The sequence below is a fragment of the Hemiscyllium ocellatum genome, chromosome 3 (genome assembly GCF_020745735.1).
Source record: "Hemiscyllium ocellatum isolate sHemOce1 chromosome 3, sHemOce1.pat.X.cur, whole genome shotgun sequence".
Classification (NCBI taxonomy): Eukaryota; Metazoa; Chordata; class Chondrichthyes; order Orectolobiformes; family Hemiscylliidae; genus Hemiscyllium; species Hemiscyllium ocellatum.
Window position 1 is genome coordinate 48,175,246 of NC_083403.1, and position 14,521 is coordinate 48,189,766.

The 14,521-nt window shown below is 46.1% G+C and overlaps 1 protein-coding gene across 9 annotated transcripts in view; it reads left to right on the forward strand.

Moving 5' to 3' along the window:
- The first annotated feature begins 2,133 nt into the window (after positions 1 to 2,133).
- tbpl1 (TBP-like 1) overlaps positions 2,134 to 14,521 on the forward strand; it is a 49,708-nt gene continuing 37,320 nt past the window's right edge. For 8 of the 9 annotated variants that reach the window (XM_060849782.1, XM_060849783.1, XM_060849786.1 and 5 more), the window contains exon 1: positions 2,134 to 2,322. The gene's annotated coding sequence lies outside the window, so the exon portion shown is untranslated. Of the gene's footprint in view, positions 2,323 to 2,444; positions 2,535 to 14,521 lie in introns of those variants that run through there. The other variant, XM_060849784.1, reaches the window with a different exon arrangement.

Consider the following 14,521-nt stretch of genomic DNA (forward strand, 5'->3'; position numbering starts at 1 on the left):
CTTGGCCACCACCCCACCTCACATTCCCAATGAATGGCTTATGCCCGAAACGTTGGCTCTTCTCCTCCTCCTTGGGTGCTGCCCGACCTGCTGCACTTTTCCAGCGCTAAAACACTTTTTGACTCTGAATCTCCAGCATCTGTAGTCCTTATTTTCCCTTGGTAGGAGACCTCTGCCTGTCAGTCAGTGAGACTGCAAATAACTTTGATAATTTCCTCAAGAAGCCCTGGACCTTGAAGGCTTAATGTCAGACTGCACCAGCTCACAAGGTTGGCATCAATCTGTGCCAGAAGACTGGCAGTAGCATAGTGAAAATCAGGGGAGTATAAACAGAGTCATAGTTACACAGCATGGAAACGGATCCTTTGGTCCAACTTGTCAATGTCGACCAGCAATCCTCAATTGACCTCTTCCCATATATTTTCTACACCCTTCCTATTCATGTACCCATTCAGATGCCTTTTAAATGGTGTAATTATACCAGCCTCCACCACTTCCTCAGGAAAAAGTGTATAGAACAGCAGATTCTTCATTGGGAGAATGATGGTGGTGGCAGCAGCAACAGATTTAGGATAGCGGGTGAGTCTAGGAGGAGGTACAAATATACATTGATCACTAATTTCTTGCATAACTGATTTAGGAAGAATTTAAGGTGAAAATGTGAAACTTAATTAGTCCATCAATAGGAAAGGTTTGGAGGGATAAGGGCCAAATACACACAAGTGGGATTAATTTGGTTGGGGAACATGACTGGCATAGACTAGTTGGACCGAAGGGTCTGTTTCCAAGCTGTATGACTATAACTCAATCCAATAAAGTGGTTGAAGCTGATAATTATGAATTCAGCAAAATTAGCTTCAATGGAATATGATATTAAGATGCTGAAAGGTCTCCCATGCCAGGTTCTATTTTCTCATCTAAGAAATGGCTAATGTTCTGGGAGGACAAGGACTTGAAAGCTCTCCTTGAAGTGACAGCATTGGCATTAAAGACTGAATGGAGATTGCACCTAATAGTCCAAAATCACACTACGTGCCTCAAGCCACATTACATTTTTTGCATCTCAGCATCTTAATAGTAAGACAAAACTGCACCAGAGGAGGAAATAAAAAAGATGTTAACCCTGTGTCCCCATGACCCATTCAGCCCCATATTTTCCAAAGATCTATGAATCAAGATTCAGCCTGCTCACAGTAAGACAGACGTAGCAGAAAGCCACAATACTGAGTAGACACCATCCTCAAATGTAAAGACAGATGCACTCCAATGAGAAAGGGAAACAAAAAGAGAGCCATTGTGGCTCAGTGGTAGTGTCCGTACCTGAATACCTGGGTTCAAATCCCAATTGCTCCAGGTGTGTAATGACATTGCTGAACTGGTAGATTAGGAAACATCAAGGGAAACAAAGAGATCCCAGACAAAGGAGATAATTCGGTTGGGAGGAAATTTGCATGCAGTATTGTTGTGTGAACAGTACTTGAACTAAAGTGATATAATTTACATCAATTTCAAGTTAGTATTTTTTAAACTAATGCCTAAAATTTTGCATCCAAAAATGAGATTCGTCAATCCATGCTTCATTTTCTGAAGGGTCACGAGATTTCAAACTTCAATTCTGCTTTTCCTCCATAAATGCTGCCAGATCTGCTACGTTTTTTCTCTAGCAACTTCTGATCTTTTTGTTCCTTTTCTAGCGTTTCTCAGGAATACATTTAAAAAGACGTAAAATAGGTAGATGAGGGAGAGAGATCTAAAATAATACAACAGACGAAATGGGGTTTAAAAAAAAGCGGTTGATGCAGACTTTTACATTACACAATTTTACATCATGGCTTTTTTTCCCCCCTTCCTTTGTCAGAGCTTTTAAATTTCTACATTTGCTAGTTTGCTGCAGCCCACCCCTACCACCCGAACCGTTCTCTTCAGACGTTGGTATCAAACGCGAAACACTCAGCCCGTCCCAATACAGAACTGCGACTGAGTCTGCGCAAAGCGCGCGCAACCCGTCCTCCTCCACAAGGACCCCCCGCATTCAAATCAACGGATCGCCGGAAATCCTGCCCATCCTTAGCTCTCATTGGCTAGCTGCCAACAGGTGCTGTCCTCCAACTGGCGGGTGCGGCTGTCGGTCAGAAGATGCATGCACGCTTCCGGGTCTCGGTGCGTGCTCGAACGGCCAGTGTTGGAACGTTCGCTCCTGGACCGTTAAACCGCCTCGTTGCAAGCAACAACAATAACAACAACAACAACAACGTCGGAGGAGGAGCCGGAACCGGAGCCAGGCGGTCGAGCTTGGGCTGAGCCGATGCGAAGGAGAGAGCGGTGAGGAGCCTTTCCATTACTTTCTTTAGGACTTTGTGAACATGCGCGGCGGAGTTCCGACATCCGGTTTTGTTTGGGGCCTTTGAATTACAAAAAAAAAGGCAAGGAATCGGCGGCGTTAAGAGCGGGATCGGTGGCGGTGAGGTTGTGCTGAACCTCGGATCTCCTGTGAGTGTGATCGGGGAAACAGGGAGAGACGGAACATTCAGGAGGTGATGGCCCATCGACTCACTGACGCTGTGTATCTGTATCTGACCTGGCCTCAGGGTTTGTTTGGTCCTCAAAGTGTTCGGTTATTTCAGGTGTAAAAGGTGCAACCCCAGAATCTGTTGGCCCCTCGCTGCTGTCCTTGACTTTATAATGTGATATGATAACGAATGTGAGACAGCGACGAATGTTTCCTCCCACATACAGATGTGGAGTTGTCTAGGTTGCTGCAGGGTCCAGCTGGTTCTCAGTGGGCTCAGTTGCCAAGGGAGAGGGATGAGGGAGCTGGGACGGTCAGCCTGACCAGGCAGCAGCTGCTACTGCACAGAACTGGGTCAGGAATATTATCAATAACATAAAACAGATATTGCTGGGAAAACAACTCAACACGCGTGGCAGCATCTTTGGAGAGGAAGCAGAATTAACATTTCTGGTCCAGTGTCCCTTCTTCAAAACCGGATCACTGGATCCCAAATGTTAATTCTGCTTACCCTCCATAGATGCTACCAGATCTGCTGGGTTTTTCCAACAATTTCTGTTTTGGTTTCTGATTTACAGCATCTGCAGTTCTTTTGTTTTCTTGTTCAGGATTGTTATATTATTTTCATCAACCTCCTCAGTTACTCTATTAAAGCAAAAAAAAATCAGAATGGTATGTTGCTCCCTTGGTGCAAGGATCAAGGATGTCTTAGAGACGGTGCAGAATGATCTCTAGGGGGAGAGGGGCCAGCAGGAGGTCATTGTACACATTGGAATCAACGACATAGCAAGGGGAAAGGTTGAGATTCTGAATGGAGATTACAGAGAGTTTGGCAGGAATTTAAAAAGGATGTCCTCAAGATTAGTAATATCTGGATTACTTCTGGTGCTAGGAGCTAGTGAGGGCAGGAACGGGGGATAGATCAGATGAAAGCATCGCTGAGGAGTGATTGAATGGGAGAAGGATTCACATTTTTGGAACATTGGAAGCTATTTTGGGGTAGAAGTGACCTGTACCAGAAGGACAGATTGCATCTAAATTGGAAGGTGTCTAATACACCGGCAGGGAGATTTGCTAGAGCTGCTTGGGAGGATTTAAACTAATAAGTGGTGGGGGGCGGGGGGTTGCGTGCGACCCAGGGAGATAATGAGGAAAGATTTCAATCTGATACTGGTACAGTTGAGAATAAAGGTGAGCCAAACAGTCAGGGCAGGCAAGGACAAGGCAGAGAACAAGGTAGGACTGATAAATTAAACTGCATTTTTTTCAGTGCAAGAGGCCTAACAGGGAAGACAGATGAGCTCAGGGCATGGTTAGGAACATGGGACTGGGATATCATAGCAATTGCAGAAACGTGGCTCAGGGATGGACAGGACTGGCAGCTTAATGTTCCAGGATACAAATGCTACAGGAAGGACAGAAAAGGAGGCAAGCGAGGAGGGGGGCGTGACGTTTTTGAAATGGGATAGCAATACAGCTTTGCTGAGGGAGGATATTCCTGCATATATATCCAGGGAAGTTATTTGGGTGTAACTGAGAAATGAGGAAGGGATGATCACCTTATTGGGATTGTATTATAGACCCCCTAATGGTCAGAGGGAAGTTGAGAAACAAACTTGTAAGGAGATTTCAGCTATCTGTAAGAATAATAGAGTGGTTATGGTAGGGGAATTTAACTTTCCAAATACAGATTGGGACTGCTATAGTGTTAAGGGTTTAGATTCTGGATTAGTGGTGCTGGAAAAGCACAGCAGTTCAGGCAGCATCCAAGGAGCAGTAAGATCGACGTTTCGGGCAAAAGCCCTTTATCAGGATACAGGCAGAGTGCCTGAAGGGTGGAGAGATAAATGAGAGGAGGGTGGGGGTGGGATGAAGGTGGCTGAAAATGTGTTGCTGGAAAAGTGCAGCAGATCAGGCTCTTCCTCCAGCCATCGTTTGCTATGGTCTGGCAATGGAGGAGTCCAAGGACCTGCATGTCCTTGGTGGAGCGGGAGGGGGGAGTTGAAGTGTTGAGCCATGGAGCGGTTGGATTGCTTGGTCCGGGTGTCCCAGAGGTGTTCTCTGAAACGTTCCGCAAGTTGGCGGTCTGTTTCCCCAATATAGAAGAGGCCACGTTGGGTGCAGCGGATGCAGTAAATGATGTGTGCGGAGGTGCAGGTGAATTTGTGGCGGATATGGAAGGATCCCTCGGGGCCTTGGAGGGAAGTAAGGGGGGAGGTGTGGGCGCAAGTTTTGCATTTCTTGCAGTTGCAGGGGAAGGTACTGGGAGTGGAGGTTGGGTTGGTGGGGGGTGTGGACCTGACGAGGGAGAAAAGGAGGGAGTGGTCTTTTCGGAATGCAGATGGGGAGGGGAGTGAAATATATCCCTGGTGGTGGGATCCGTTGGGAGGTGGCAGACATGACAATGGATGTAACGATGTATATGGAGGTTGGTGGGGTGATAGGTGAGGACCAGTGGGGTTCTGTCCTGGTGGCGATTGGAGGGGTGGGGCTCAAGGGTGGAGGAGCAGGAAGTGGAGGAGATGCGGCGGAGAGCATCGTCGACCACATCTGGGGGGAAATTGCGGTCTTTGAAGAAGGAGGCCATCTGGGTTGTTCGGTATTCGAACTGCTCCTCCTGGGAGAAGATGCGGCGGAGACGAAGGAATTGGGAATATGGGATGGCGTTTTTACAGGGGGCAGGGTGGGAGGAGGTGTAGTCTAGGTAGCTGTCATTTCCGCTACCTCCAAACGGACCCCACCACCAGGGATATATTTCCCTCCCCTCTCCTATCAGCGTACTGAAAAGACCACTCCCTCCGTGACTCCCTCATCAGGTCCACACCCCCACTAACCCAACCTCCACTGCCAGCACCTTTTCCTGAAACTGCAAAAAATGCAAAACTTGCGCCCACACCTCACCCCCCCCGCCTTTGCCCCCTTACTTCTGTCCAAGGGATCTTTCCATATCCACCACAAATTCACCTGCACCTCCACACACACCATTTACTGCATCCGGGAAACAGGCCGCCTACTTGTGGAACATTTCAGAGAACACCTCTGGGAGACCCTGACCAACCAATCCAACCACTCCGGTGGTTCCACTTCAACTCCCCCTCCCACTCCACCAAGGACATGCAGGTCCTTGGACTCCTCCATCGCCAGACTATAGCAAACGATGGCTGGAGGAAGAGCACCTTATCTTCCTCCTAGGAACCCTCCAACCACAAGGGATGAACTCAGATTTCTCCAGTTTCCTCATTTCCCCTCCCCCCACCTTGTCTCAGTCCCAACCCTCAAACTCAGCACCACCTTCCTAACCTGCAATCTTCTTCCTGACCTCTCTGCTCCCACCCCAACTCCGGCCTATCACCCCCACCTTAACCTCCTTCCACCTATCGCACTTTCAACGCCCCTCCCCCAAGTCCCTCCTCCCTACCTTTTATCTTAGCCTACTTGACACGCTCTCCTCATTCCTGAAGAAGGGCTCATGCTCCTTGGATGCTGCCTGACCTGCGCATTTCCAGCAACATATTTTCAGCTCTGATCTCCAGCATCTGCAGTCCTCACTTTCTCCCGGTGGGATGAAGGTGATAGGTCAGAGAGGAGGATGGAGTGGATAGGTGGAAAAGAAGGCAGGCAGGTAGGACAAGTCATGGGGACAGTGCTGAGCTGGAAGTTTGGAACTGGGGTGAGGTGAGGGATTGGGAAATGAGGAATCTGTTGAAGTCCACATTGATGCCCTGGGGTTGAAGTGTTCTGAGGCGGAAGATGAGGCGTTCTTCCTCCAGGCATCGGGTGGTATGGGAGTGACGGTGAAGGAGGCCCAGAACCTCCATGTCCTCTGCAGAGTGGGAGGGGGAGTTGAAATGTTGGGCCACAGGGCGGTGTGGTTGATTAGTGCGGGTGTTGCAGAGATGTTCCCTAAGTGCTCTGCTAGGAGGCGCCCAGTCTCTCCAATGTAGAGGAGACCACATCGGGAGCAACGGATACAATAAACGCTATTGGTGGATGTGCAGGTAAAACTTTGATGGATGTGGAAGGCTCCTTTCGGGCCTTGGATGGAGGTGAGGGAGGAGTTGTGGATGCAGGTTTTGCAATTCCTTTGGTAGAAGGGGAAAGTGCCAGGATGGGAGGGTGGGTTGTTGGGGGGGTGGGGGAGGTCACCAGGTAGTCATGGAGGGAACGGTGTTTGCGGAAGGCGGAAAGGGGTGGGGAGGGAAAATATCCCTGGTGGTGGGGTCCATTTGGAGGTGGCGGAAATGTCGGCGGATGATTTGGTTTATGCGAAGGTTGGTAGGGGAAGTTGAGCACCAGGGGGCTTCTGTCCTTGTTGCAGAAGGGGGCCACCTGGTGTGTTCTGTGGTGGAACTGGTCCTCCTGGGAGCAGATATGGTGGAGGCGGAGGAATTGGGAATACGGGATGGCATTTTCGCAGGCGGTAGGGTGGGAAGAGGTGTAATCCAGTTAGCTGTGGGAGTCGGTGGGTTTGTAAAAAATGTCGGTGTCAAGTCTGTCATCATTAATGGAAATGGAGAGGTCCAGGAAGGGGAGGGAGGTGTCAGAGATGGTCCAGGTAAATTTAAGGTCAGGGTGGAATGTGTTGGTGAAGTTGATGAATTGCTCAACCTCCTCGCGGGAGCATGAGGTGGTGCCAATGCAGTCATCAATGTAGCGGAGGAAGAGGTGGGGAGTAGTGCCAGTGTAATTACAGAAGATGGACTGTTCTACACAGCCAACAAAGAGACAGGCATAGCTGGGGCCCATACATGTGTCCATGGCTACCCCTTTGGTCTGGAGGAAGTGGGAGGATTCGAAGGAGAAATTGTTAAGGGTGAGGACCAGTTCGGCCAAACGAATGAAAGTGTTAGTGGAAGGGTACTGTTGGGGACGTCGGGAGAGGAAGAAACGAAGGGCTTGGAGGCCCTTGTCATGGCGGATGGAGATGTAGAGGGACTGGATATCCATGGTGAAGATGAGGCATTTGGGGCCAGGGAAATGGAAGTCTTGGAGTAGGTGGAGGGCATCTCCATTAATGACGACCGACTTGACACCGACATATTTTTATAAACCCACTGACTCCCACAGCTCCCTGGATTACACCTCTTCCCACCCTACCTCCTGCAAATATGCCATTCCGTATTCCCAATTCCTCTGCTGTATCTGCTCCCAGGAGGACCAGTTCCACCACAGAACACTCCAGGTGGCCTCCTTTAGAATCCACCCTTCCATCCTGACACCTTCCTCTGCCACTGCAGGAATTGCAAAACCTGTGCCCACACCACCTCCCTCACCTCCATCCAAGGCCCTAAAGGAGCCTTCCACATCCATCAAAGTTTTACCTGCACATCCACCTATATCATTTATTGTATCCGTTGCTCCCGATGCGGTCTCCTCTACATTGGGGAGACTGGACGCCTCCTAGCAGAACGCTTTAGGGGACATCTCTGCGACACCCACACCAATCAACCGCACCACCATGTGGCCCAACATTTCAGCTCCCTCTCCCACTCTGCCGAGGACATGGAGGTCCTGGGCCTCCTTCACCGCTGCTCCCTCACCACCCGACACCTGGAGGAAGAACACCTCATCTTCCGCCTCAGAACACTTCAACCCCAGGGCATCAATGTGGACTTCAACAGATTCCTCATTTCCCAATCCCTCACCTCACCCCAGTTCCAAACTTCCAGCTCAGCACTGTCCCCATGACTTGTCCTACCTGCCTGCCTTCTTTTCCACCTATCCACTCCAACCACCTCTCTGACCTATTGCCTTCATCCCACCCACCCCCACCCATTGTGCTCTTTGCTACCTTTCCCCACCCTCCTCCCTGACCTATCACCTTCATCCCCATCCCCACTCACCTACTGTACTCTATGCTACTTTCTCCCCACCCCACCCTCTCATTTATCTCTCCACCCTTCAGGCACTCTGCCTGTATTCCTGATGTGAAGGTCTTTTGTCCGAAACATCGATTTTACTGTTCCTTGGATGCTGCCTGATCTGCTGTGCTTTTCCAGCACCACTAATCCAGAATCTGGTTTCCAGCATCTGCAGTCATTGTTTTTACCTTAAGGGTTTAGATGGAGAGGAATTTGTTAACTGTGTCCAAGAAAATTTTCTGATTCTGTATGTGGGTGTGTCTACTAGAGAAGGTGCAAAACTTAACCTACTCTTGGGAAATAAGGCAGGGCAGATGACTGAGGTGTCACTTTGGGACCAGCGACCATAATTCTATTAGTTTTAAAATAATGATGGAAAAGGACCAGATCTAAAAGCTGAAATACTAAATTGGAGAAAGGCCAATTTTGACGGTATTAGACAAGAATTTTCAAAAGCTGATTGGGTACAGATGTTTGCAGATAAAGGGACAGCTGGAAAATGGGAAGCCTTTAGAAATGAGATAACGAGAATCCAGAGAAAGTATATTCCTGTCAGGGTGAAAGGGAAGGCTGGTAGGTATAGGGAATGCTGGATGACTAAAGAAATTGAGGGTTTGGTTAAGAAAAAGAAGGAAACATATGTCAGGTATAGACAGGATAGATCAAGTGAATCCTTAGAAGAGTATAAAGGAAGTAGGAGTATACTTAAGAGGGAAATCAGGAAGGCAAAAAGGGGACATGAGATAGCTTTGGCAAATAGAGTTAAGGAGCATCCAAAGGGTTTTTACAAATACATTAAGGACAAAAGGGTTACTAGGGAGAGAATAGGGCCCCTCAAAGATCAGCATAAAAGTGAATAAATCCCCTGGACCTGATCAGGTGTACCCAAGAAGTCTGTGGGAAGCTAGAGAAGTGATTGCTGGGTCTCTTACTGAGATATTTGTATCATTGCTAGTCACAGGTGAGGTGCCAGAAGACTGGAGGTCGGCTAATGTGGTGCCACTGTTTAAGAAAGATGGTAAGGACAAGTCAGGGGAGTATAGACCAGTAAGCCTGACATCGATGGTGGGCAAGTTGTTGGAGGTAATCCTAAGGAACAGGATGTACGTGTATTTGGAAAGACAAGAAGTGATTAGGGTTAGCCAACATGGCTTTATGCATGGGAAATCATGTCTCACAAACTTGGTTGAGTTTTTTGAAGAAGTGGGTCTTTTTCCATGCTGTACATCTCTATGACTCTAAGTAGCAATGAGGATTGATGAGGGCAGAGCGATAGATGTGATCTACATCGACTTCAGTTAGGCATTTGACAAGGTTCCCCAAGAGAGACTGGTGAGCAAGGTTAGATCTCATGGAATACAGGGAGAACTAGCCATATGGATACAGAACTGGCTGAAAGGTAGAATACAGAGTGGTGGTAGAGGGTTGTTTTTCAGACCGGAGGCCTGTGACCAGTGAGTGCCACAAGGATCAGTGCTGGGTCCACTACTTTTCATCATTTATTTAAATTATTTGGATGTGAGCATAATAGGTCCAGTTAGTAAGTTTGCTGATGACACCAGAATTGGAGGTGTAGTGGACAGCGAAGAAGGTTACCTCAGATTGCAACAGGATCTTGATCAGATGGGCCAATGGGCTGAGAAGTGGCAGATGCAGTTTGATTTAGATAAATGTGAGGTGCTGCACTTTTTGGGAAAACAAATCTTGGCAGGACTTATACACTTCATGGTAAGGTCCTAGGGAGTGTTGCTGAACAAAGAGACCTTGGAGTGCAGGTTGATAGCTCCTTGAAAGTGGAGTCGCAGGTAGATAGGATAGTAAAGAAGGCATTTGGTATGCTTTCCTTTATTGGTCAGAGCATTGAGTACAGGAGTTAGGTATTCATATTGCGGCTGTACAGGGCATTGGTTAGGCCACTGTTGGAATATTGCGTGCAGTTCTGATCTCCTTCCTATCGGAAAGATGTTGTGAAATTTGAAAGGGTTCAGAAAAGATTTACAAGGATGTTGCCAGGGTTGGAGGATTTGAGCTATAGGGAAAGGTTGAGTAGGCTAGGGCTGTTTTCCCTGGAGCATTGGAGGCTGAGGGGTGATCTTATAGAGGTTTATAAAATCATGAGGGGCCTGGATAGGATAAAAAGATGAGTGTTTTCTCTGGGGTAGGGGAGTCCAGAACTACAGGGCATAGGTTTAGGATGAGAAGGGAAAGATATAAAAGAGACCTAAGAGTTAACATAGAGGGTGGTACGTGTATGGAATGTGCTGCCAGAGGAAGTGGTGGAGGCTAGTACAATTGCAACATTTAAAAGGCATCTGGATGGGTATACGAATAGAAAGGGTTTGGAGGGATATATGCCAAATGCTGGCAGTTGGGACTAGATTGGCTTGGGATATCTGGTCGGCATGGACAAGCTGGACCAAAGGGTCTGTTTCCATGCTGTACCTATGACTCTATTTCTTTTTTTTCTTTTTCTTTTTACACCCGAGTAGCCAGTGACAGGCAGTGCCTATCACATCAAAGGGCAATGCTGTGTGATCAAACAGTGAAGGGGAGGGCAGGGATTAAATCAAAATAGAGTTGGAGTGGGAAATAATGCACTCCACTCCCTGCGGCGCCCACCTCTCCCTGCAACTCTATTTCTATTTGATTTGACAATTATGGTCTGCCTTTTACAAATCCGCCATGGTTATCATTAATTAATTCAAACCTCTCCCAAGTGCTTTTTTTAAGCAGATTTCCCACCCCCAATTATTCTTTCTAAGATCATACTCGCACTGCTGATTATACTGGTCTGTTACTCGGATTGTCCTGACATTTCCTTGAATAAAAATGACACATTTGATACTTTCCAATCCTCTGGTATTATCTCTGTATTGTGTTAATATTGGAAGATTATAGCAAGGCTTTCTGTTATTTCCAGCCCTGCTTCCTTTCACACCTTGATGCAATTCATCTGGATCACTTTGCTTGCCTCTTTAACCCTAGACACCTTTCCTTAAAGATCATGCATTGTTCTATAACAAACATTTCCAATAATTTCTATTATGGCAAATTACATACTGTTCAAGGAAACTCTCCAGAACTCAGTTAAGATATTTCTCGCCCTCCTTACCCACTATGAATTTACATGCATGCATTGTAAATCTGTATTTGTATTCGTTGTTACCCTTCTTAGTACCATATTAGAAGGAAGGAGAATATGTCCTCTTATAATCTCACATTATGCATCCTCTTCCTCCTTTGTACTGATTCCCAGTCCCCTTGTAGTCAAATTGAAGTGCTTCTCAACTGTGAGAGAACCTTCGTTTTGAGGATGTTGGTTCTCACCTTGGAGAATTCCTTCTCTCTGTTTTGATCAAGTGACTCCTGCTGCAGAACAGGCCTGGCCTCCTCCAAAATCTGAACCATTTCCCTGAGCACTATCCTTCAGGTGACACACTGATCTTCTTTTTCCTACTGTAATTAACATAATTCAGTAATTCAAATGGTGCTAGCTTTCTATTCCTATGTTGTATCAATCACCGGAGTTCATTAACTGCTCTTTCATTGTCGTTGGTATTGAGATGTCTCTGTAGAATATTGAATATTCAGCACACTCTCATTGATCATTATTGCCTTGACATTGGGGAAGGAACACACCATACAGGGTTCATGATATTGCTTGTGGAAATGAGTGTTGGTTTCTTAACTACGAAATGACCTCTGCAAATCTACTCTGCTGTACCTTCCTATGCAGTCTCTTGCCCAATGGTGCTGTGATCTGAAAAGCGCTCCTTCAGGGTAGTGCTAACTGTAGCTCCTCAATCTGTCTGCAAGATTTGATGCAGTTAGTCATTCACCTCTGATTCATCTACCGTTATTCAGCTGGATAGGACCGTACTCATCTGAAACCGTTCTTATCTGTCCCAGGTATAGCCAATGAAATGCCTGCACTGGTTCCTCTTACTGCTTTAGATCTGTTATGTCTATTCTCCAAGGAGTAATCCTTAATCCCTCCTGTCTGTCATCTTCAAAACCATCCTCATGAACTAAGTCTGGAAATCCTGCATTATCACCTGACAGCAGTGTACACAAGAGCTCCCCTCCATTATCTCTTCTTTTTAATCTCCAGTATTTCAAAATTTTCCGACTGCTTGTCAAATATCCAGTGCTAGTTATCCAGTTCTAACCCCTACCCCTTTCTCAATTGCTGTGCATCCCTGCTGGACGAGACTTAACCCTGCCATCCTACAACCATCCTGCCCTCCAAGCTACTTTTTGTAAGTCCTGATAGAATTCGTGGTGCTGACTGAAAAATACTGTTTACAGACTCCATCCCTCTCTGGCACCTTTCTGATGCTGAATCAGATTGCTTGCAGTATAAGTTAGATATTTTATCCTGAGAAGACTTGCCAAACACATTCCAATCTACTAAGATGCCCCTTTTCCAAGCTCTTTAACACAATTTAATTCTGTCTGATTTCCCATCCTGCTGAAACCCTTATGCATGCCTTCGTTACCTCCAAAATTGATTATTCCAACACACATTTGACTGACCACCCACTTCTAATCCAACCCTAAGCACTGTTAAGGTCAGTCCATTTCTGACCTCTTGAGCAATCTGATATTAATCATTCCACCAACAGCATGACTTTAGCTGTCCTGGCCCAAAATGTCTTTTGAAATGCTCCTTAAAACCTACCTATTTGATCAAGTCTTTTGTCGTCTGCCTTAATATCTCCTTACGTGGACCAGTATCAAATTTCATCTGGTGCTCCGGTGAGATGTCTTAGGAAAGTTGACCAAGGTGAAGGCATTATATAAATAATAAATTGATGTTTCAGAATGTAAAAAGCATGGCCAGTTGAATCCTGAACCACTTGCTGGTCAAGTATGATTATGATAATGGTGGATCTAAATAGGTCAGTTGTGTGTGCTGGATCTATATGGACATCACCTCTATCAGAAGACTAAAGCAGTTAGGTTAAGTTGCTGAGTAAAAAACAATAGAACATTTCACTGTATTTTGTCTTGTCTCCTCATCAATTATTTGGATGAGGATGTTGATTAAGAGACCCGATTTTTTGTTTTTTAACCTCTGAAATGCAAGTTTTATTCAACTTGTAAGTCAGCACAAATATCAAGCAGGCAATATTGGTCTTTTTGCCAAGAAGCTGGTGGGAGTTTAAGAAGAAAGTACAGTCTGCTCTGCGCCAACAGAAATGGCTCCTTTTGCAAAAATATTGAAGTACAAAGCAGATTTCAAGCCAGAAGTCCTAACACTTGCTAACTCACCAAATATTTGCAGCAGGAGATTTCGATGTTAGTGTCAGTCTGTGAGAATGGACGAACAAATCTGCTGTGGAGACAATAGCTAAAACTAAGTGCACCATTGAAACAGGTTCCACTATTAACCAGATCATGAAAGGAAATTTCCTATCAAATTTTTGGAATGTTTACATCACCAGAAATGCAAGTGCCATTATAATATCTTTTAATATTAGCTTCTAACCTTTTTCCCCATAACAAATGTTAAGGTAACTGGCCTGTAGTTTCTTCCACCCTTCTTTTTTGTATAATTATATTAGCTAGTTTCCAATCTAAACAAATGAGTTTTAGAAAATGAAAGTCAACGCGTCAACTATCACGTGAGCCACTTTTAAAACCCTAGGATGAAATCCAGTAGGACCTGAAGACTGGTATTCTTGCAGTTCCAACAATTATCATTGAGTCATAGAGTTATACAGCACAGAAAGACTCTTGGGTCTAACTCATCCATGCTGACTAGATATCCAAAACTGATCTAGTCTCATTTGCCAGCATTTAGCCTATATCCCTCCTAAACCCTTCCTTGTTTCCACCACTTGCTGTAGCAGCTCATTCCATGCGCTCACCACCTTCTGCATGAAAAAGTTATGCCTCCGGTCCCTTTTAAATCTTATCCTCCTCACCTTAAACCTAGGCTTTCTAGTTGCACCCTTATCCATGCCTGTCATGGCTTTATAGACCTTGAAGGTCACCCTGTAGTACCTGACACTCCAGGGAATAAAGGCCCAGCCAATTCAGCCTCTGCCTATAGCTCAAACCTTCCACTCCCAATAACACCCTCCATACTAATTTTCTTGAATTTCTCCCTCCTTTTCAATTCCTAACTTGCAGTTACTTCAAGGAT